The sequence below is a fragment of the Canis lupus genome, chromosome 14 (assembly GCF_048164855.1).
Source record: "Canis lupus baileyi chromosome 14, mCanLup2.hap1, whole genome shotgun sequence".
NCBI lineage: Eukaryota > Metazoa > Chordata > Mammalia > Carnivora > Canidae > Canis > Canis lupus.
This window is the reverse complement of record NC_132851.1, coordinates 14,995,979-15,021,878: the sequence shown is the minus strand read 5'-3', so window position 1 is coordinate 15,021,878 and position 25,900 is coordinate 14,995,979. Positions and strand designations below refer to the sequence as shown.

Genomic DNA, 25,900 nt, shown 5'->3' with positions numbered 1-25,900 from the left:
TAGCCTATGAGGCCTAATAATGATGGGGTGAAATGTACTGTCCATATATAAAAACTTTGCTCTGATTCATTAATATTAACCAGCTTCAGTGATGTTACTTCTTGTTTACCAAGAATCCTGTTGAAATCTTCTAGTATCCACAAGGCAACTTGTGGCATGCTCTTTAAGCATGGTCAGTTGTCTACCTTTCTGATTACTCCATGACATCTTTTTCTGGGTCTTCCCATCTATTCTTTAGCTACAGGTTTTTAAGTTTCATTTTCTACTACAAGTTCCTTTTTTCCTTACCATAATGACCCCATGGCAGAGTCCTGGCTCTGTGTTAATTCATTCATACATATCTGCCACCCAATGCCCATAGGTCAATAAAGTGTAAAACTACCCACTTGCTGGACACTTATTACTCTGGTGTTCTGCTGAATCTGGATATGTCTTTAAGGGGCTTACATTTTTTCATAAGTCAATGCTGTAAGATTTCAGAATTAATTCCTTTAGCAAATATAGCTTAACGAATTTATATAGATGCTTGTATTATCTTTAACTTCCATCCTCCATGAGAGTTTTTACACAAAAGGGCATCTTGACTTTCTGTCCTTATTAGATGATATGAAAGCTGTTTGTGTGTCACGTCCTGAGTTTTCACTAATCGCAGGTTTTATTTTTTTAAAGATTTTATTTATTTATTCATGAGAGACACACAAAGAGAGAGAGGGAGAGAGTGAGAGAGAGAGAGACAGAGGGAGAAGCAGGCTCCATGCAGGGAGCCCGATGTGGGACTTGATCCCGGGACCCAGGGTCACGCCCTGAGCCGAAGGCAGACGCTAAACCGCTGAGCCACCCAGGCGTTCCAATCACAGGTTTTTTTTTTTGTTTGTTTGTTTTTTAATTTTTTTTTAATTTATTTATGATAGTCACACAGAGAGAGAGAGAGAGAGAGGCAGAGACACAGGCAGAGGGAGGAGCAGGCTCCATGCACCGGGAGCCCGACGTGGGATTCGATCCCGGGTCTCCTGGATCGCGCCCTGGGCCAAAGGCAGGCGCCAAACCGCTGCGCCACCCAGGGATCCCCCAATCACAGGTTTTATAAAGCTCTATTAACTATGTCTTCCAGGTTTGCTTCTTGTTCTGAAAAAGGAACTGTTTGCAATTTATATTTCATATTCTTTTTCACCATAACTGTCAAGACTGATATCTAGATATAAACTTTAAAAGAATGTAATATTCAGTCAAAGTTGTATAAGAACTCCCTAAAATCAAAGGGATCCCCAGAGGCTCAAAGAATGAGAGAAATCTACAGTATCAAGATTAATAGTAACAAGAAATACTTGTCCGGCTATTATTAAGTTCAAAATTGATCTCTCAAATATACATATTTCCTACATAAGGTTAAAATTTATTCTGTGCTGATTAAATAATATTATCTAAGCTACTTTTTAATTGCAAATTCATTTTTTAAAAAATGCATGTAAGTCTATTCACTATCTTTGTTGTCTCAACCAACTGTGGGCTAGTATTTTCAGTTAACATAATTTCTAGCGAGCATTTTAAATTTTTATAAAGTAATGAAATCATGAATAACATTTTTTGTTCATAACTATTTGAATCTCTTGTATTTCCAAGTACATCTGGTAGGTTACAAAATTTGCCATCATTTTATGATAGTTCCTCATGGTGATTCAATATTGTTCCATATAGCATTCATTTGTGTATAGATACATGTGATAGAATTTTATTCACATTAAGAATTCTTAAATGCTAACATTTACTGTCTCCAGAGAGGGCGATTCTGTACATCACCTAAGGATGAGCACATAACAAAAGATAATTGATTAAGTTGGTGTTTAACAAACAAAATCCAGTATTTTATAAATTCTGTTGCAATGAGAAGTATATTGAACAGGTAATTTTGACTTTAGTAATGATTCAATAATTACACAATATGACCTCCAAAGGGCTTCTTCAATCAAGCATAAAGTACAAGCAATGAAACATACATCATATTATTGATTCTCTGTATTGGTATGAAAAATAAAGTCTGAGGCAATGCTTGTGGACCTTCATAGGCATGTTTACCATGCCATTTGAAAATAACATCACAGAATTAAAATCCCTGGACTTTTTAAGTCAAATTCACAGATATCCAGAAATAATTAGAGGCAATTTAGAAAAAGTTCCTTCATATGATTTAAATTTTTTTTTTCCTCAATGTTAGAGTTGTATGACGATGGTGGTCACACAGGGTCAATTTGGGGGTCTCAAAAGCTCCAGAAACACTAAGTTAAATGAATTTAAGTTGAATTAATTTTTTTGTGCAAATAATTCCTTTTAAGCTTATTTAGGACCTACTCTTCCACAGGATAGATTTTGGGAAATGATTCTATAAGGTATGAATAAACAGTTTGGCTTCATGTGACAATAAGTTTATTATTACTTAGCCTGATCTTCCTTCAGTTATGTAATTAACTGAGTATGAATGAGGCAGACAAATTGCTAATGTTATTTAATTAAACTGAATTTTTGTTAGATCAAAGCCCCATTTGAGATTATTATGGTACATTTATTTATTAATTTATTTACTATCCTTCCAATTTTGTTCAACAAGAATATTACTGAGCACTTTATAGCAGATACTGAGTTAGGCTCTGATATTACAGTCCCTGAATTCAGCTTCCTGTCTAATATATGAAAATATGAGGGAATATTCCATTAAAATAAAAATAATTCATGAAATATTATAATTAAGAAAATACAGCTCATGCGGGAAGTGAAAGAGTATACTTTTGCAGGAAAACTCTCACAATACTTGGCACCTGACTTGAGTAATGAAGGATGCAGAGTAGTTTTAGGTTAGAAGGGCGATATATCTATGGTATAAAACTACATTAGTCTACTATGGCTGTATAGGTTTTTAAAATGTTGAAATAGTACTGATTGGTAAATAAATAGCCACTCTCATTGGGCCAAGATTATCTTCACTGCTTTCCTGACTCCTGACCTGCCTCATCCCTTTCAAGACTCACTGTATGACAAATGGCTAATAACTGGTACAACAGGGTAATTTCTAGGTGCTACTAGTGACCAACATTCACAATTCAGTTTCTGGTCCCCTACCACTTTTAATTCAGTGCTGTTAACATCACTCCAGACCTTCTGGTTCATGACAAATTCAAAATGACCAGCAAAAAACACTACTCCCTGTTACTAGTGATGACTTTAAGAAAGATGTATTGTCTACTTAAAAGAATAGCACATATCCGTCCAACCTAAAAGATATGAGCAGTATAAATATTTTCTCTACTATATAAAAACTAGAAAACAAATTCTGAATTGTTTCATAGTTACGTAATTTTATAATTTGCAACTCCCCAAAGACAGTGACTATGTCCTTTTATTCCTGCAACCCCAGAATTTCCTATTTTATAAGGGCCAAGTATCGAACAAATGACTGAATGTTATAAGTTAGTTATGTATGTGTCACAGTTGACAAAGTGTTTGCATATACCTTATCACATGGAATCCTTACAACATCCCATAAATTGTATCATCATCTCTATTTACCAAGCAAGAAATAGAAATAAGCGATGCAGGCCTGCTTTGTACAAGGATACTCAGGCTAAGTGGCAAGTGGAGGCTATGCACCTCTGGTTAAGCCCTGAGACTGATGCCCTGCTGCATCACCCAGAGGAAGGGGTTTATTTGTATAATTCACTCACACATCCTATTTGAGCTAACTAGAGCCCTGATTTAATAAAAAAAAAAAAAAAAAAAAAAAAGTGAAGCCCAAGGTCACATTAGAAAATAGCAGGACCAAGTCTGAATGCATAGAGTTTTTGCTTTTAAAGCCTGTGCTAAATCCACTATGATCCCCAGCCTTAGTTATCCTCAAATTTGCAGATCTGTAGAATAGATTTTTTACCTTTAGAAAAGGCTAGACTTCATGGAGAATCAACTTGGGTGAGAAACGTAAGTGAAAATTGTGGAAGTACACTGTCCTTGATTAGAAACGACATGTTCATAAAATGATGATATCAGTTATTAAGTTAGTTAATATACATACAGCATTTTGAATAGTGTCTGACAGAGAGTAAGCATTATATAAAGTGTTAGCTATTATTACTATTATCAGCAGCAGCAGCAGCAGCAGCAGGAGAAGCCTCATCACCCTTATTGTTTGTTAAAAATGACTTGGAAGGCAATTTCAAGCATGTTATGAATAATAGGGGTATTATTGGAAATGAAAATATCTCAACTTTTCACGGTATTTAGGTGGAGACTCATATTTATTTGATTACCTAATGTAAGTGCTTGTTTGTTAATTCTAAAAAAGGATTCCATTGAACACAGGATTCAATAAGTAGATATTAGGATGAAAATTAGTCCCAGTAAACTATATCAAATATTTAACAGACAAATGTCTTACAAATTAACCATGTGAGATACCAGCAGAGGATATTCCTTTCTCTACTATATATCTACAGAGTGAAACAAACAATAAAATCATCTGCTGTTACAGGCTGAGTTATTTTTTTTATGAGATCAGGTACTACTGACTGTTATTGGAAAATCCAAGAAGGAATCTGTAGCTATAAACCAGCTTAAGGTAAAAGAAGTATAAAACCCTCATTAGGAAAGGCAATAGTTTCATCATACCCAGTGTACTTTCCTGGAAAAAAGTTCAAATTAAAACATCATATTGTTGATCTAACTAGAAAGCAACTTTGTTGCATTGGGATATATCCTTCTTTCCTACAGAAAATGTAATAAGTACTGTTTAGAGTTTCCCTAAGTAACATGAGCCTCCAGATTTTGTGTTCCCATACTTATGTTGAATGTCCAAGTAAATACTTATCTTTCCAGTCTATCAACATAACAGAAAGCCAGTTGACTCTTTCCTGAGGCAGATGTTTAAGTAAGAAAAAAACAAAAATTAAGATTGCAAAGTAGAGAGAGTTGGAGATTATCAAGAATAAAATTGCCTTTGTACAAGTATTGTTCTGGAAAGAAACTAGACTAGAAGTTGGTAAATCTGGGTACAGCCTCCAGTCTGTGAACTTGAAAGGATTCCTTAGTATTGCAGGACCTTGAGGTCATTTGATAATGGAACAGTAGACGTTATTCCGAGTCTAAAATTACTTGACTTAAATTTACTGTTTCCGGTGCCTTAAGTCACTAAAGTTTCTCACGGTGGTATGTATACACACACACTCACACACACGTACACTTTTATATTTCCTTATAGCCACATAAAAAAGGTAAAAGAAAAAGACAAAATGAATTTAATTACATTCAACTAATATTTCTAACCTATTAACATTTCAACAGTATTATAAGATATTAGTAATGTATTTTGCTTTATATTTTTCAGTTAAGTCTCAAAATCTAAATTTATTTTATGCATATACCACAATTCATATTTAACATTAAATTTTCAATGGGAAAAGTTGACTTTTTAATAGGCTTGAAAAAAATTTTCTTATAATTACAATAATAAGTAGAGTATTTCAATGAATTAGCAGTTGTTATTTACTTAGATTTCACTGTAATTCTTACCGTCTGCATAAAATATTCAAATAAACACATTCAATTCATGCTTCTAACACTTTCACTACAAAACTGCATCTTACATGATGCGACAGTCAAAATGTAATACCAAAACAATAAAATTGTATTTAATGGAATAAAATTTTATTTATTTATTTATTTATTTATTTATTTATTTATTTATTTATTATGATTTTATTTATTTATTCGTGACTCTCACAGGGAGAGGCAGAGAGAGAAGCAGGCTCCCTGCAAGGAGCCCAATATGGGACTTGATCCCGAATTCCAGGATCATGCCCTGAGTCAAACACAGACACTCAGCCACTGAGGCACCCAGGCATCCCTAAAATTGTATTTAATATTTCATGCTACCTATTTCTAGGTTGAAATTAAAATTAGTGACAATGAAATAAAATTTAAAATTCAGTTTTTTTAAAAATAATAAAATAAAATAAAATTCAGTTTTTCAGGGATGCTTGAGTGGCTCAGTGCTTGGGTATCTGCCTTCGGCTCAGAGTGTGATCCCGGGATCTGGCATCAAGTCCCACATCGGGCTCCTTGCAGGGAGCCTGCTTCTCCCTCTGCCTCCCTCTGCCTCTCTCTGTGTCTCTCATGAATAAATAAATAAAAATAAATAAATTAAAAATAAAATAAAATTCAGTTTTTCAGTCTTACTAGCTATATTTCAAATGCCCAAAAGCCACAAGTGGCGTGGCCTACCATACTGTACTGCGTAGCCTCAGCAGTGAACAGCCCTCTGGTGGCAGCTGAGTTAGTGCTCTCCAATTATAAGAAAGTAGGAAATATGCTCAAAAAATCACAATAAATACACTGAGAATATGGATATGATATAGTATCATTTTTCCCGTTGTTCCTTAGCTTTGTATTGCTGTCCACTAATTTTTTATGACTTATTGTATATGATCATTATACTTCAGGATCTGCCTTATTGCATAATTTTAGAATCTTAAATTATTTGAAAAACTATTATTTCCTTCTCTATGCAGTTTAAAATAAATCCATAGAATAAAGCATTCAATAAAATTCTGAAATTCGCCTTTTAAAATTTTTAAAATAGTAATTTCTTTGAAAATCAATATATTTTTTATGTTTTTTCCAATTTTTTGTCCCTTTAGTATGCTTACTCTGCCAGACATGTTGGACAGATCTGTCTTTTCCCTACCACAGATATTGAAAAGGTGTAAGCTTGTATTTAAGAAATGGGACAAATATTTCTGTGTTTTTATTATCTACCCTAGGCATTATTTCATATGTTCTGTTGTTTCATTCTCTCCATTTGGATATTTATTTTTTGATTCAGGAAGTATGGTAGCCATATGCAAAAAGCGAAATATCCAAATACATGTTAAGTTTTAAGAAAGCCACAGATTTCTTTTCATTTCCACTGTGGGATATACTAACAAATTCTAATAAATACTTTCCAGAATGTATTCCAGAGGAAAGATACCCTCAACATGAATCTTACCCAGGATGAAAACTCAGCCTTTGTGATCACATTAACTTGATAAATTAGTTTGCTAGGGCAGCCATAACAAAATGTCACAGACTGTATGGATTAAACAACAGATTTTTTTTCATAATTCTAAAGTCTAGAAGTCCCAAGATCAAATTGTAGGTAGGTTTGATGTCTTCTGAGGCTTCCTTCTTGGCTTGCAGATGGTCATCTCTTTGCTGTGTCCTCATATAGTCTTTTCTGTGTGTACATTCATGCCTGGCGTCTGTCTCTCCATGCTTAAAATTTCTCTGCTTATAAGGTTATCAGCATATCAGATTAGAGTCCATCCTAATGCACTCATTTTAACTCAACAACCTCTTTAAAGAACTTATCCCTAAATATAGTCACATCTTGAATCTCTGATGGTAGGATTCAACATATGAATTTTGGAGGGATGCAACTGAGCCATAAAACTAGAGACACAGTTTCAATTCTATAATTAGCATACCAAGCCCCAGCTATTAATCAAAATACTAAATGCAATTGAATGTTAAGTTCTTCCATCTCTCTCATCCTAGCATTTATTAGCCAGGAACTTGTGTAAATAAAGGAGAGGGTGGAAATGGACTCTTCTGTTTCTCCATCTTGTATCTTCTTCATTCTTCTAAACTCTTTATTTGCTGCTATTTTAGCTTTCACTAAGATCAGAGGTAGAGAAGAGGTAAAGAGATTGGTCTTGACCTCAGTCTTAAACCAGCTATGTACTCTCTGGTCCTAATTTTCAGGCTGACTGCATCATGGTCAATCTACAGGCCTTTTCAGTGATTCCAGCTGGGTCTGTTTCTTCTACAATTTATTTTCTCAGGGGGTGCATTTGTATTTTAAAGGGACACTTGGCCAGAACTGGTCTCTAGCCATTTGATACCCCCAGCCTCCTTCTGCTAAGGTAGTCTTTACTCCTCAGGTCGCCTACTTGACCGGTCCCAAATTACACTATTTTCAATCTCCAAAGTCCATGGTCCTCTTTGGTGAACCAGATGGTTTTTTTGTTTTTGTTTTTGCTCTGAGAAACACAGAAAGTAGGCTTATCTTAACACAGATGCACTCTCTTCTATCACCCTCTGAATTTCCTCAACAGATGTCAGTTTTATCTTTTTCCTGTGTCATTTTGACTTTAGCTTTCTCAGACATGAACAGACACCAATCTTTGTGTGTGCCAACTGCATGAAACAAATTTCATAACTGAGCGATCCCACTGAATCACTCAACTAGCACCAGAAGGTATCATTCTTCCACCATTCCCTCAGAAAAGCTAGGGAAATCTGGGCACCCAAGGATCTACAAGGGTTCTCTCAAAGGAAATAATTTCATCAATCTCTTTCTTTCCTCTCTGTCCCCTTTTTATATATTTGCTGTGTCTGAAGAGTCTAAGAGTCACGAAACAGATTCCCCTACATTTCTTTTGAAAATGATTCCTATAAGAAGCTTAATCTATCATACATTCTTTTAAATATCTTAATGTCTGCTAAATTAATGCTTCCATTGAAGCTAAATCAGGAATTGCCTCATTCTAACCTTCTGGTACACATTCCACACACACATATGCATACATATATGGAAATGTTTACACACTTGCTGAAATCAATCTTTATATTTTGCCAGAGTATATTTAGCCAATGGGAACTATATTTATAATTTTCAGTACTTGGTATAATATTTGTATGTATGGTTTGCATCTTTGTCTTCTGTTGTAAATTTCCTCTCTCAATAATCTACCTCTCATATTGTGACTTAATGGATCACATTATTCTGTGGTATTGTATAGTTCATAAATTAAATATGAAAAGCCGACAAGGAATAGATAATGCAAAATCAGACATGAGTTGGAGGTTTCTGCAGGCTAGGTTGAATGTATGGTAAATAGGAAACTATAAACTTCAAATTATGTTGGTTTTCTTTTTTTTCAATAAGAGAAATTAGGAGAGGCACTAATGTTAAGATGAAGATCTAAAGTTATGTACTGGAATCCCATTTATGGCTCTGGTTAACTATATAAAAACTTCTGAATGTCTCTTTTGTTTTAAATATTTTATTTATTTATTCATGAGAGACACAGAAAGAGAGAGGCAGAGACACAGGCAGAGGGAGAAGTAGGCTCCATGCAGGGAGACTGATGTGGGACTCAATTCCAGGTCTCCAGTATCATGCCCTGGGCCAAAGGCAGATGTTCAATTACTGAGCCACCCAGAGATCCCCTCACCTGCTATTTAATATATAATGTCACTTGTGTGGCACAGTCAGTTGAGCATCTGACTCTTGATTTCAGCACAGGTCATGATCTCAGAGTCTTGGTACTTAGAGAATACTACATTTAAAAAGTGGTATAAACTTAATAGAAAACTTAATAAAAATGTCTACATCTGAGGGCTTCTTTAATCAGCATGATGTCAACAAATCCAAAAAGGAAAAAAAAAAAAGTGGCATCCTTTTCAAAATAAATTCTGTTGTACAGTGTATTTCTGTCATTATTTTTTACTTTTTTGGAGAGTAGGAAGGTTAGATGTATAGCATAAATATAGAAGTAGGAAAATAGATATTTTATATCTGAGGCCAGTGTCTTCACAGAAGTGATAGAGATACGTTGTCAAGGCTGTACTTATATGATATATATATTAGATTTTATTTATGCTTTGTTGAAATATATAATTTCTTATGTGAAGTAATTTGAAGATAACAGCAATACTTTTTACTAGTCTCTACAGTATAGTAGTAAATAGTATTTCTGGAAGCAGAATGTCTGGACTTAAATCTTGGTTTCCCAATTTGTTTCATAATTATGCTTTTTATTCATTTTCTTTCCTAAAAATATCTCACTAAATAATACAAATTCCTAATTTTGTTCTTTATTCTCCTTTCCTCAAATCCTCTCTTCTGTATTCTTTTTTTCTCAGAGCCTATGTTGGTTTTATTGATCCATGAAATGTTACTGCTGAGGTATCCTAATTATCCTAATAGTTTATCTCAACTTTTAGATCATATTAATACCATCCAAATTTTAGGTTAGGTAATTGGCAAAAACACACTTATTAAATACCACATAAAATATAGTGACAAGGAATGTGTTTGCTAAAATACAATAGGTCCCTCTGATTGTTATAGGGTGCAAAATAAAGATTATTTTTTGTATAACAGATATATAAAGAAAAAACAATGAGAAATTAATACCTTCAATAAAAGTCAATTTCTATTAAATTGTTAAGTATAATTGCAGGTTCTGAGTTCCCACTCTCTCTCACACTTACCATGATTTATAACCTCATGTAATTATTTAAGCATTTTTCACAAACTGGAAATCCATATAAACATTTAGGTCACTTGTGATAGATGTCAGATGAATAATGACATGTTCCCTAAGTAAAACAAGTTGACAGGAAAATCTATATCTCTTTACAATAAATGTTAGGACACACAAGAAAGAGGATATAAAATGATATGATAAATGTATAACCTGGTAAAATTACATAATTTTTTCAGACCATTAGCCCAATCTGATTAATGAACTAATTGAAACTTTAATTCCCTAAATTCTGACCTCCAGTTTTCCTATTAACACAGCAAAGTTAAATTCAACATGATACTCTAACAAACAGACATTTAGGAGCAAGAGATTTTTTTCAAGATTTCATTTTGATTAAAGCTGATTGCCTCATTAAAGAAGGCTCATAGTTCTAATTCCGTGGTTTCCATTCTCTGAGTGAGCATTTATTTTTTTGTTTTCACAAAGATGGTTTTTGAAAACCATAGTTTAACATAAGTGAAATAAAAAACATGTACCAGAAGAAAATATAAAATATTTAAATATAATTTGTGAATGACTAAGTTGCTTTATGATTTATGGTTATGAATGAAAACTCTGGAAAAAGGAGGCATAGGGTCAAATCCTGTTTTCATTTTTTAACAGCTATAGGATCCTCATAGACTTATTTTCTTCAACTGTGCAATAGATATGTTTACGCACCATATTTCTTTTTTTAAATAATAAATTTATTTTTTATTGGTGTTCAATTTGCCAACATACAGAATAACACCCAGTGCTCATCCCGTCAAGTGCCCCCCTCAGTGCCTGTCATCCATTCACCCCCACCCCCCCGCCCTCCTCCCCTTCCACCACCCCTAGTTCATTTCCCAGAGTTAGGAGTCTTTATCTTCTGTCCCCCTTTCTGATATTTCCTACCCATTTCTTCTCCCTTCCCTTCTATTCCCTTTCACTATTATTTATATTCCCCAAATGACTGAGAACATATAATGTTTGTCCTTCTCCGATTGACTTATTTCACTCAGCAAAAGCACCGTATTTCAAATACTTGTATTAAATTGTTTATAAGGAAGTTAACACTTTGACTTACATACTAAGAACTTAAAAAAAATTGGCTCATATTATTATACATTTCTACCTAATAGTTTATACTTCTATGGGCCACTTAAGGTATTTTGCCTCATAGTTATTTGTAGCCCCCCCTCTTATTAATGAAGTTCCTTAAGAGACACATTCTACTCACTCCTGCAGTCTCACCATGACCTGCCTATAATAGTCCTTTAATCACTCATTCATTCATTCAACCAACACTTATTATGACTATTCTATGTACCTTGCTAGAGGATATGATGGTAAAGGAGAGGATTAAAGTCCTTGCCTTCATGGTTGTTGCAATGTAGTTGAGGGACCGTCAAATACAATTACATATATCTATGTGTGTGTATTAAGCAAACTGAAAGAAAAAAAAAGGATTGTTAAGGGTGAATATCTTCTGTGAATGAAAGAATGGAAGGGGCTAGCATAGAGAATAAGGTAGGGGATGTAGAACCTAGGTTATTTAGATACTCAGGTAACATATCTCCCTAATGCAGTGATGCATAAGACGAGTCAAAGTTTAGTATGAGAAGAGTGGAGTAGGAGCAGTGCCAATGGAGTTGGACCGAGGAGAACAGGCCAGTCAGAATGAACAAAGGCCCTGCAAAAGAAGCAGCAGAAAAGGTTGAAGAACCTAAAAATAATACCCAGGTGGCTGAAACATAGCAGAATTTAGTGAGAACAACCCATACTAATGTAGGTTCACATCTTCAGGCAACGATAAGGGACACATTGAATAATTGTATGCAGGACAGATGGGCAATATGATTTAATCTTTGAAGATATTCTTCTTGTTCTAGAAAATATACAGTAGGGGGACAAGGATGAAAATGGGGAAAAAGTTGTGTTGCACTGCCTGAACTAGGATAATATAAAAATGAAAGAAAGATCTGATATAAATTTTAGTTGAAATGGACAAGATTTACTGATTTATTGGATGTTGTTATGTGGGAAAAGAAGAAATTACAAATTACAAATGATCTCTAAAATTCTCTTGATAAGAAACAAAAGATTCAAAGGAGAAAACATATAGTAGAAAGAAGAAAAAAGTAGTCTTTGAGGCCTCTTGTATTTGAGTTCCAGAGTATATTTGTGTCATCACAAAAATGATCATATAGGTATATAGAAAAGGAAGATACATATCTATGTCTAAAGTTCGTGAAGAGTTCTAAACTGGAGTTTCATCTGGGATTCACCTACCAAAAAGGCACTTAAATCCCTGAGATTTGATGAGTTCCCTCAAAGGACACAACAGTTCAAAGTCAGAGAAAAGACAACCCAGGATTGTGATCTGAGAAACTCACTATTTAAATTTCATGCAGAGGAGCAGGAACTAACAGGAAATTGAAAAGAATCCTCCAAGTATTAATAAAGGAGGTGGAAAATAGAAGATGGCTTTGTACAAGCCCTGAAAACAGATTATTTCAAGAAGGGAATGGTCAGTGTACAGCATACATTCAAAGCTTTTCTGCTTTTCTTCTCAGGAAATTCTCAGAAGAATTTTTTGATGTTCATTATATCCAATTTCCTTTTCTTCATTCTCTCCCGGATCATTTCCGATCAGTCTCTACCTTTATAATAAATGGACACTATTTTTCAGTTTTTGTATTATTGAACATATTAACAGAAATTGACACAGTTAATTTTTATTTCTTCATTGAAACACATTCTGCAAATTGCCTGTAGAACGCTCCTCTCTTGCTTTTCCTCTACTTCAGTGGTGATTCTTCCTCAGTGACCTTTTTGTTTTTTCTCAGACTTCTGATCTGCAGTCAAGCTTTTTGTTCAAAGTTTTTTGATCATTTTATGCAATCTTGTGGATTTGAATACTCTTTTGATGATTCCCAAAGTTATATCGCCAGCTTGGACTTTCTGCCCTGAGTTCCAGCTTAACATATGCAAGTGCCTCTACAGTATTTCCACTTGGATTTCTAAATGCTTCTTATGCATATTATCTCCATAGTTGAACTGCTATCTTCTTCTAAAGTCTGCTCCTTCCAGTCTTCACAAATAACAATTCTTCTTTTCTGGTTATTAAGAATGAATCCTTGAAATCATCCTTGTGTCCTCATTTTTAATCACCTTTTATATCAGCAAGTCATGATCAACTCTACCTCAAAATATCCATGATGCAACTACTTCCTTCCATCTCCATTGCAGCCACCTGTATTCTAAGTACGCTCTCCTGGTGCATCAATCATTGCCACTTCTACCCAAAAGATTCCCTGCTTCCATTTTTGGCCTCCCATAGTCCATTAGAAATAAGTAGGCAAAATAATACTTAAAAAATTTAAGTCAGATTGGTGTCATCCCTCAGCTCAGAACCCTGCACTGGTTCTGTTTCAATCAGAGTAAAATTGCCTAGTTTACTTATTATTACTTATTAATTTACTTATTGTTGATTTAACACTTTTACCTTGATGACCTCACTTTTTATTTCCCATAGCTTCTCTTGCCACAGCAAATGCTTGCTTGTTCTCAAAGTGTCATAAGTGCCTGCTTAGGATTTTTGCATTCACTTTTCTTGGAAAGTTCTTCCCTGGGATATTTGGATTGCTCAATCTCTGATATGCTCATATCTTCACTTAAATCTCACTTTCTCAGTGGGGTCTTCCACACGACCCTATTTAAAATTGTATCTTTCCTGGCATTCCGCCACCCTCTTGAGCTATTTATTTTTCATAGTGCTATTCATCATCTGAATATAAGCTTCCTGAAAGCAAGAAATATTTGACTGTTTTCTGTACTGCTATCTGCTATATGTTCCATCTCTGGAAGAGTTCTTTACGTACAGTAGGTGTAGAGTAAATATTTGTCAAATGAGTATGTTGAAGACATAGAATAGATTTGGTAATACATAGGTCATTTCAGTGATAAAATTTGGGCAGAACCCTAGACAAACTTGTTTATGATATTAAATATAAAGTAGGAAAATAAAAATAGGTTGTGTAGACAATGCCTTCAAGAAATTCAGATAAGGAAGAGGGAAGTGTGAGGGCAGTTAGAAGTGAAATGTAGGGTCAGGATGCGGTTTTACTTTATTTTTTGTTTTTCACCCTTAGAGATTAAGAGTATATTTTTGTAATGATATAAATTATTATATAGAATAAGAGAAATGAGTAATGCAGGAAGAGTAAAAAATGTTCTGGAGGTGTCATATGATACAGAGCACAAATGGGTAGATTTTTGTTTGTTTGCTTGTTTGTTCTTGATAAGATGAAGGCTATTTTTTTCCAGGATAATGAGAAGGAAAAGGGGTCTAAATGTTTACTTATAAGTGCCACTAAAATCCTTTTCTTAAATTACTCTCAAAAACTGGTAGTAAACTCAAGGCTATTTTTAATTTGGAAAAGGTAACACATTTCAGCATTATAGAAAATGTAAATGATTTAATTTATAAATTAAAGTTATCCAAAGTAAAGGCAGTAGTGAGAAAATTAAGGAAGAAATCCTTTAAAAATATTGGGACAAATAGAAAAAAATTTTAGAGTAGTTTTATCCCAAATCCCATGCTTTTTCTAAAATACTGCTGTTATTTCACTTTAACTTTTTTTGTGTGAATATTATACTCTTTAGTTAGGTACTTATATGTAACTTTTCAAGAAATGACATTATAAAAGAAGTTTTTAAAAAGATGGATTATTGGATCTAGGAAACATATTCGAACTTATGTATTGTTAGTTTTACCATTTTGTAACAACTAAAATGGTAGGAAAGAGTCAGTATAGGGATCAAACTATCAAACCTGTAAAACATCTTTATTTTTTTTAAATCAGAGTATTGATATATTTTTAATAGGAAATCTCCATCTCTGATAGATTACAAATGTTTCCAAGGAAAAATGGTATAGTAGGTTTATCATATAAGTGCTTTATTCTGAGTAAAACATCTTTAGTTTAATTACATTTTAGCCTCTGGTAATAGCAACTCATAGAAAATTAAAGTAAGTGCAGATATTATATCCCTCTGGCTATCAAATTGCCATCTTTGTATTTTGGAGTTCTGATCAAATTATTCAAGTAGTTGTAATTCCTAGCTAGCTAGCTAGTAATTACCTGTTACCTGATTGTTAGCCATTATTTATACATTCATAACAACAAAAATTCATACAACTATATCTCATAGAGACAGTTGCATGCAGAAAACAGGTATTCATCAAAGAATCATAAATCATTAATGCACATTACAACTTTGAGTGAAATGACTAATTACTTTAAAGTGTGTGGGTGAAACAGATGCTCAAGGATAAATAATTTAGAAATTTAGCCTTTAGTTAATAAAATTGTTTTAACTTGTGTAACAAGTTTATTGAAGATCTAGAATCTAACTTAGATACAAATAAAGTCATTTTGTTCTTTATCATCACTAACTTTGAATAAGCTCTATCAACTTTTTCTTCTCACCATTACCATTGAACATTGATTTTCTATCAGGTATTATTTTAAACATTTTTTCCCTGTATTTCATTTCATCCTCACAACACATGATGCAGTGTTTTTTTTTTTTTTCACTTTATAAATTAGGAATGACAAGATTCATATGTACTAATGAGGTTCTTGAAAGTTTCACAACTAAAAGTCTTGGCATAGGGATCCCTGGGTGGCGCAGCAGTTTAGCGCCTGTCTTTGGCCCAGGGCATGATCCTGGAGACCCGGGATTGAATCCCATGTTGGGCTCTCGGTGCATGGAGCCTGCTTCTCCCTCTGCCTATGTCTCTGCCTCTCTCTCTCTCTGTGACTATCATAAATAAATAAAAAAATTAAAAAAAAATAAAAGTCTTGGCATAAAAATTCATAGCCAGTTCTTTCTGACATCAGAGCATGTGTTCTTACCCAGCATTGTATGAATGTAGAAGAGGAATAAAGTGCTCTATGACTTTGGTCAGTAACCAACACTATTGTATGTTTATCACTCTCTTGATTAACTTCTTTTAGGATCTAGAAATATTATGACATTGACTTATAATTTAACAGAATGAATCTACCTTGAGTTAGAGTTCATCTCTAGCCCAAAGTTCACTTATTTATTTAAGATATTGGAGATATATATCTATATCTATATATCAAATATTGGAATCCAGTATACACACACACACACACACACACACTCACACACATTTCTTCATGGTTATCAGCTCTCTATCTAAAAATGCTGGGTATTTTTCACTCGTCTACTCAAAACAGCTTTTTTCACTCAAACTTTGTTTAAAATATCTAAGTGACAGCAATGCCGAAAACAGCTATTTAATTATTCTCAGTGTGTGCCCATTAATTGGACTGCTATATGTGGATGTTTCTCACTAAATTTGAGATAAGTTTAGGTATTTTCCTTCCTGCATTTTTGCATATATGTCCCAGAAGTGCTAAATCATGAAACACTTTCAAAATGTCCCCCATTTTTCCCACATAGACTTCATTAAATTAGATCCTGAACCTCATAAGATGGAAGGGTGTCCTAAACTACCCTGTCCCTCAAAGGTACAAATATCATTTTTAATTATCTCCTTTTCACTGAGAATAGTAATGGCAGCTGCAAATATATCTGTTTAATTAGTGGAACAATTAGTATTATATTTTAAGGTCAAATCACCGGAATAAAACCATCTTGGAAATGTTAAGGAGGCGAGAGGCTGACAAGGATTCTCTCTTACACTTGATTATTTCTGCTTCGATCCTCATGATTTCATGACATGTTTTATGAATTACAACTAGGTTATGGCTATCTTGGTTGCTTTCATTTTTTATTTAAGGCATCCTTAATTATTTAGACTTTAAATACTTAAACTCCTCAGTTACTTAAAGTTTCCTAATGTAAATTTTAATTAAATATTTATCACAACTCCAACTGAAACTTAGAATTGGAAATCAGAGATAAAAGCTAAAAGATGTGACAGGTTAAAATCTTTCAACAAATTTCTCCTATTAGAACTATGTCCTCTCAGCGTCTGGGGAGTGGCTAATTCAAACTGTGTACTGTCTTTTACACTACCCTTTATAGGGTTCTTTTTTACTAATTTCTCTCATATGATCTACACCATCACTGAACTGCCATTTTCTATGTTCTTTCATACCTCTTCATCTCTGCACAAACTCTTCATTTAATCTATGGTTGCCTACATCTCTCAAATGCTATCTTTTCCATGTTTTTCCTTTTATAGCAATTCAGATATGATCTTTTTTCTTTTCACATTATTTATTTTAGTGTTGCCAATTTTTATAAATTCCTAACTCCTCTAAGGTAAAATATATACCTTATTAGTTTTCATATTCCTCTTCAGACTGAGAATAGTGCCTTTGAGATTATAAATCTAGATATTTTCTATGGGATGAGTGCAAATAGAATTTTTATTTATTAATTTTGTTTGTAAAAAAATGTACAGTGTATCAGTGTACATTTTGTCTATTTCCAGATTCTTACAGATACATTTTTTAAAATATAAGAATAAAAGACACTTTTACCACTAATGATATCTAATTTAAGTTTTAAAAAGATTTTATTTATTTATTCATGAGAGACACAGAAAGAGGCAGAGACATAGGCAGAGGGAGAAGGCTCCCTGCAGGGAGCCCAATGAGGAACTCTACCCCAGGATTCTGGGATCATGACCAGAGGCAAAGGCAGACGCTCAAACACTGAGCAACCCAGGTACCCCTAATTTAATTGTTTTTAATTGGCGAGACTATTATTCCTACTCATTTGGGAAGGAAGGAACTGAGTCACTTGTATATGTATTCCAATTTCTAAATAAATATGGCTCATACATATATGTGTATTGGTTCAACACATCTAAAGTAAATGTGAAGAGGGGATGAATATTAAGATGTTAGGCATCAATGTAATGTTATAGAACAAAGAACATTTATTGGACTTGGAGTCAAAACCATGAAATTCTTAGCCCTTGGAATCTCAATTTTATCAGTGATAAAACAGATATAATTAATTTCTAAATTATTTTGATAATTATATCCGGTGGTATTTTTGAAAGCATCTGTCATGATACCTTGACATTTTAGACATACCAGGGACTCACATGGCTAATTTACTTAATTTAATATATGATCATTTTTCATGAAAAAGTTTACTGTATTTCTTCCTTTATTTACATTTTTCATCGGAGTAATAATAATGAAGTACTGTCTGTTTTCAGTTGCCTTTTGCCTCCAGTTATTCTTTTTGACAAGCCTGTTTCTGCTAGTAGTTGGAAGTATTTGTGTTCATTAAGTTGGACATAGCTCATGAAACGGAAGACATTAATTCAAATATACAGACTGCTTTTAAAATTTCCTTGATGAGTATAACTAGTGTAATCACACATTTGTACTTGATATTTGCAAGAAACTAAACAAATATGACCTATTTAAAAATCCATCTTAGTTTTAATTATCTTATGATTATTGATTTGACAATTGAAACAACCCATTGTCTTAGTCATCAAGTAATGTTATCTCTATTTTTTATAATGCCACTACTTTGATCTGTCTTCTGAGTCCTGCTTATTCAATTTTCCAGACAAAAGTAAAGTGATATTTTCAAATAAAAATTCAAAATCCTTACTGTAGCTTCCAAGTACATTAATAAACAAGTTTATTGATACAGCTATTTGGCTCCATATGATCAACCTTTGCCTGTATCACCAGACTCATCCCGACTCTTCTCCTCCCTGCTTATGTCTCAGCAACATCAACTTCCTGGAAATATTTTCCCTCAGCCTTCATAAAGTTGACTCCTTTTTCTCTTCTAGGTTATGGCATAAATGTCCTTTTCTCAAGGAGGCTTTTATTGTCTGAGCCCCAGGAACTCTCCATCATGCCACTTTTAAATTTTTCTTCAATTAGCTGTCAGTTATTACGTTTCTTTAATTTGTTGGTTCATGTAACTTTTCCCTTTTATTTATTTATTTTTAAAGATTTTATTTATTTATTCATGAGAGACACAGAGAGAGAAAGAGGCAGAGACATAGCAGAGGGAGAAACAGGCTCCATTCAGGGAGCCTAATGTAAGACTCCATCCCAGGGCTCCAGGATCACGCCCTGAGCTGAAGGCAGACACCTAAGCATTGAGCCACCCAGGCAACCCTCTTTTCCCTTTTAAAGATATAAGTTCCCTGAAAGGAAGTTTGGATATGCCTTTTCCCTTTATATCCCCTGCATAGCAGTGCCTAGCACATAGTAGGTCCTCTATAGATATTGTTAAATAAATTAACAAATGAGTGCATGCTTCTTGTTAGACATATTAATCCGTTTTCTTAATTGAAGAATTAATACATCTATGTCATTCTGTAGAATGCTCTAATTTCATTTATTATGCCCCATTTTAGCCTTGGCATCCTTCTTGTTCCTTAAAACTTTAGAGATGAAAATTTTCTGATTATCTTGAATACAATTTCCAACTTGTATGATAGGCTTTAAGGGTCACGGAAGAGCATTATTCACAGTCACATTTGTGCCAGTTACGCTGGCGTCTCCCTGCTGCTCACAGCATCTGTTTCTTTCAGGGACTGTGCTCCTCAGCTTTTAGCATTCCCATCACTTCGTCTGTTATTTATTTGGAACATTGGTTTCAATTAGCCATTTGGATATTTTTTAAACCTCAGTACTCATTATACTTTCCATATCCTCCCAGGCAGTTTCATTCTGCATGGATCTGCTCTTGGCTCTTAATATGGAGTCTCTGGTCTGATGTATTTACCTTTTCAGCCTTTGCAAATGTGCATTCTGGTAATCGCTGTTTTCGAACTTTTTCATCTCTGGAATGCTTTAGTGGGGAAAAGGGCCAGGAAATCTACCTCATTTTCTTCCACACGCCACTGTGTCACATATTTCTTGCCATAGCAGCAAACTATGACCATCATCAGCTCACTATATCCATCTATACACATATACAAGCACGCACACACATGCACACACATGCATACAGACATATTATCCATTAATAGCAAGGTGATCTATTTAAATTTAAATCAGATATTCCCTCTATGTTGCTTACTTAGAATAAATTAGAAAATAAAATCCAAAAGCCTTCAATAGTATACAAGTCCCTAATTTCCTAATACTTAACATTCTCTCACTGCCTCAGGAACATAGCATCTTCTTTTCAGCATTAGGTTCTTTTTATTTGCTGTTCTCTTTGAGTGGAAAATTGTGTCTCTAAATCTTCTCATACAGGCTTTTGTTGTTGTTTTTGTTGTTATCATTCCAGTGTCAGCACAAAAAATCTTAGAATAAGCCAATGTGATTTAGATTATCCTTAACAATTTAGGAATACACCAGTACTGGCTCCTGTGTTTGTGCCTTCATAATACTAACCTTCCTGAAATCCTTGTGCTTACTTTCTTGAAATCTTTTCCTTTCCTTTGATCATTTTAGAACCAGATGAATACCTGGAACCTATTGAATCCCTAATACAGTTTGTAGAAGGAAAGAAAGGAAAATAAGAAGAAAGGAGGGAAGAAGGGAAGTATAGGAGTGGAGGGAGAGAGAAAGAGAAAGAGGAATATATTACTTAAATTGAACTCTATTTTCATAGATTTGTGGAGCTCGAATAGATCTTGTAACCTAATGATTCCTTTTTGGGATTCTCTAGAAGAATAATAACAGTTTATTATTGTCACTATTTCAAAAAGCTTAATTAAATTTTACCCATCACAGGGCCTTACATGCAAACAAAAATATCAATTTTATTTACTTAGCACTGTAATTAAATTAACCTAGTGACATATTGGCTACTTCTTGTTGATTAGAAGGGCTGATTAGCAAGTGTTATGATTGATTTTTTTAAAATGAGGATACACTTCTTATTGAGAAAATGATTCAGTTTATTTGTAAGAGAAGTTTTCTAATTTTTTTTCTTAGACAAATATGATGAAAGTAGCATTTCACAATAAAAAATTTGAGAACTACTAAATCAATCCAAACTATTCACATGAGGGCAGCCCTGGTGGCTCACCGGTTTAGCGCCTGCCTTCGGCCCAGGGTGTGATCCTGGATACCTGGGATCTAGTCCCATGTCGGGCTCCCTGCATGGAGCCTGCTTCTCCCTCTGCCTATGTTTCTGCCTCTCTCACTCTCTCTCTCTCTCTATCATAAATAAAATAAAAATCAATCTTAAAAAAAGAAAAAAAAAGAAAAAATAAGTTGAAAGAAAAACAAGCAAAAATACATTTAAGACACCTAACCTACCAAACATCACAGCTTAACATTGCCTACCATGAACATGCTCGGAATGAGTACATTAACCTACAGTTAGGCAAAATTATCAATAGAAATATTTTATAATCAGGTGGTTGAATATCCTGTGTAATTTATTGAATGCTGTATTGGAAATGAAAAGTGAAAAGGTTGTATGAGTACACAATGGTTTAAGTGTAATCGGTTGTTTACTCTTGTGATTGCAGGCTGACCGGGCATGGCAGCTCCATATTGCTAGCTTAAGAAAGCTCTGAATTCAAAATCTAAAGTACAATTTTACTGAATGCGTATCACTTTTGCACTATTTTATAGTCAAAAAATCCTAAGTTGCATATGAGTGGGGGGAGGGGCCAGGCAGAGGGGGAGAGAGAGAATCTCAAGCAGACTCCCCTCCCACACTGGGCTTGATTCCAAGACCCCAAGATCATGACCCTAGCTGAAATCAAGAGTTGTATGCTTACCAAATGAGCCACCCAGGCACCCAAAAAGTTAAGTATCTTCTAATTGTGAATTTGAAAGGATCACCAGGTGACCACATTTAAAAATTACTAAGATTTTACTCTAATTTCAAGAAGGCTTTTATGTTTTCCATCAGTGAAAGAGAATGCATCCTATCACAATACTACCTTCTTTTAAGAAATATGTTTGTTTCTGTGAAGGGATGGGAGAAATACGGTCTTTGTTGGAGAGTGGACTTGAGGAACTGTTTCTGTTGACTTCATGACAAAGTCCAAATATCTTCTAGTGCCTTGTACAATACCTACTGCACCACGTTCTTATAATATGCATTCTACCTATATTTTTAGCTTAAATTCTTATTATTTCCTGCTTTAATTTGTGATTCATGCATATTAAATGTTCTTTAACTCCTAGAAACTAAGAAAATCTGTCGTGCCTTATGGCCTTTATCCATGTAGACACTCATCTGGACCATCTCTTTCCTTTCTCTTCACTTTGGAAGCTCTATTCATCTTTCTTATTTGAACATTTCCTTCAGAAAGCTTCTCTTTATTGAGTCACCTACAAAACCAGATTAGTGTTTCTATTATATATTCCTATAATATTCTGCATTTTACTAATTGTTTCAGTTAACCATGGCTTGGAAAAGCTACTCCAAGTTTTACAGGTTTAAAACCTGTAAACATACATTCATAATTTTGTTCCTTGTCAGCCTGCCTCTCGGCTTGCGTATGTAGCTGTGTTATGCTGGAGAGTTGACTGGGTCACAAGGCCCAATATGGCCTCACTCAGTACTGTCAACTGGAGCACTTCAGTTCCCCTCCTGTGCCCTTCGTCTTCTGATAGGCTAGATATATTTCCTTACATGACAGTCTCAGAGAAATATCCCAAGTACACAGTTGCACTTTTGCTATACTCTGTTGATCATAGCCAGTCAGGAAGACAGGCTAAATCCAAGGGGTGAAAAAACAGCCTCTACTTCTTGATAGAAGGAGTTGCAAAGAATTTATGGCCACATTAATGTAACACACTAACATAGTGTAGTCATTTTGTTTTGTTATGTTTTTTCTTGTTTCTCTACTTCCAACATCTCTCTCCCTCACCATTGTATCCTGTCATGTAACAGTGACAAGTAGACATCTAATATACATGTATATATTGAATAAAACAAAAATAGTGATGCTATTAAATTTTATTCATGATGTGGAATTCACATATTTAAATTTTATTATCAAAATATGATATTATATTGAATAAAAATACATATTACTTCATAGAAATATAGAGCACAAGAGACCATGGAACATAGTTACAGAGAAATAAAGTGAAATGCCTAAGTCATAACTGTATAGGAAGCAGTATATCACTGAAATTAACAATACAAGCTATAGAACCTGGCAGTCTGAATAAAAGTGCTACATAAATCAGGTATTTTATTTTTATATTTCACTATTTCATTTTTTTAAGGTTTTAGCTCAAATGTCACTCTGTGCTTCCCCATCAGCTATTAAAATAAATAGATACATTCTTTGTCTCCCTTACTTGAATATAATCTCTTTTAGGAAACATACTGTCTGCTACTGACCTCTGGATCATTCAGTGCCTGGCATGGAATGGGTACTCAATAAATTCTTGTTAAATAAATGCATGAGTTGAATATATGAGTGAATAACCTTAATTAAGGTATTTACCCTTGACTATATGAATTATAATCTACCGAAAAAATCTACCACCTATGATTTACAGAGATTAAATGTAACATGTTTATCATGGAACTTACTGGAAGTAAACGATTGGTAATTGTTAGAGGCTGTGATTAATAGGACTTTGAATCATCAAGGAATAGTTGCTGAAAACTAATTGATTCCTGGGTTTCTAGGACAAGTCTTTATAGACAAGCATCTACTCTTTTTGAATAATACAATTTATGCGGGACTGAGGAAAAAAAAGTGTACCTTCCATAAAATATTCTGAAGATTGGAGAAGTCCTTGTAGGTGACAGTTAGACCCAGAAATTTGCAGAAGCTTTGTTCATGCTTAAAAAAAAAAAAATCCAATTTAGCAACATGGTAAGAAGCCTCAGGGATAATAATGTGAGTCTTTTAACTATTAAGCAGCTGATATTTTTTAAAGATAAGTTAAATTAGATTACTAAGAGTGGTTTTATGAGGAAACACTGTCATGATTAAAGGAGGAAATAGAACACAGAGGCGTCATATATCAAGTTGAAATTAAGGACAATGACAAGACAGGCCATTGGAGTGTGGTATGTATTTTGGCTATATTTGCAAGTGAAAGAGGTATGAAATTTATCCACAGACTTGAGTGGGCAAGAAATGTAACTCTGTTCTTTTAAACTCAAATGAATTTGAGAGCCACCATTGTGCCCAACAGAAGGAAAATCCTGTCCAGGTCATCATGGAGGGAGGGTAGAAGAAACATTGGCACTTCCTTTTCCCTTGTGCTGCACAAGAATTAAAAAGGTCTTTGCAGTGTATGGACAATGGGGAGAAAGGCACCCAGTTACTGTTTAAACCCACATATCCCTTGAAAGCAAATTCTTCTGCAGTTCTTTTGACAAGCCAGAGATGAGAATCTTAGCCAAAGATGAAAGTTCTTTGGAGAGATCTTAGAGCAAATTTCCCGTTTAGCCCTACAGAACCATCCTCCTCTGAGGCAAGATAATTGCAAGAAGGACCTAGAAAAAGATAGGTGTTGCAGGAGCAGGTGATGGGGAAGAAGCACAATGAAAATAAAGCATAAATAAATAACTTACATGTTGATTCAGACACAAGTGTTTATATGCTATGATATATTGAGGAGGCCAAATAGAGATGTATCTATTTCACAGGAGTTAGGATTGTGATTTTGGGATTGATTGTACATTTGAAATCCAAATCCCAGCTCCCAGTTTACCTGCCAAGTGAGCCAGGTTGTTTTAAGCTGCTTTGAGCTTTAATAGCCTCAGCTTACAAGTACTTTTGAGGATGAAATAAGCTGATAATGGTTGTCTAGAACATATTTAGTACTCAGTAATTGGCCATTGCTTTTTATAATATGTTTCTTTAAATTGTTCTGTTATCTAGCCATTTAAACATATTAGAAAGCAAATATGTTTATAATGTGCTAATCGACTGTGTTCAGAAATTTGGGGAGATACAAAGACACCACCCTGAGAAAAGTGAGAAAAGTGAGAAAAGCAAGTTTCCATCACCCTTATAAAAGTAAAAAAATATACTTCAGAACTTTTGGATATCCATATTATTACCTTTGATATATTGCAGTTACAGTATACCAAAATCATCTGGTTAGATATAAAACGTTCAGACATTTAAAAAGACTTTAATGGTAAGAAATCTTCCTTTGTTTTAATTAACTTTTTTCATCAGAAAGTCTGCCAATCAAATGTATGCAATCTTGATGAATTAGAACATCTTTACTCTAGAAACCTTTTTCAGAATTTACAGCATATAGATATGTATATATATATATATATATATATACTGATATATATATACTGTCTATGCATGTCTCTATAGAATTAGAAATACATAATATTTATATATGTTTTTTCTCTATATATATACATATGCATATATATAGTGTTTGTAAATATCTCATATATATGTACATATTAAATATATATATATCCATATATATGTAAGAGTATAAGGACAAAGAGAGATAACTGAATTTTCTACTTTCATTTTGTACTTTCTATCATAGAAGAAAACAAGGATGAGAAAAGACTAACAGGTCAAAAAGTCTTACTTGATTATTTGAGGATGATGTCTTTATTCAGCATTCATTGCCATTTTTAGTGCTTGGATACAATTCTTTTTTTTT

At 34.0% G+C, this 25,900-nt stretch overlaps 1 protein-coding gene across 1 annotated transcript in view; it reads left to right on the top strand.

Annotated features, from left to right (window-relative positions):
• CSMD3 (CUB and Sushi multiple domains 3) overlaps positions 1 to 25,900 on the top strand; it is a 1,168,727-nt gene that overhangs the window by 426,475 nt on the left and 716,352 nt on the right. The gene's annotated exons all lie outside the window — the stretch shown is intronic.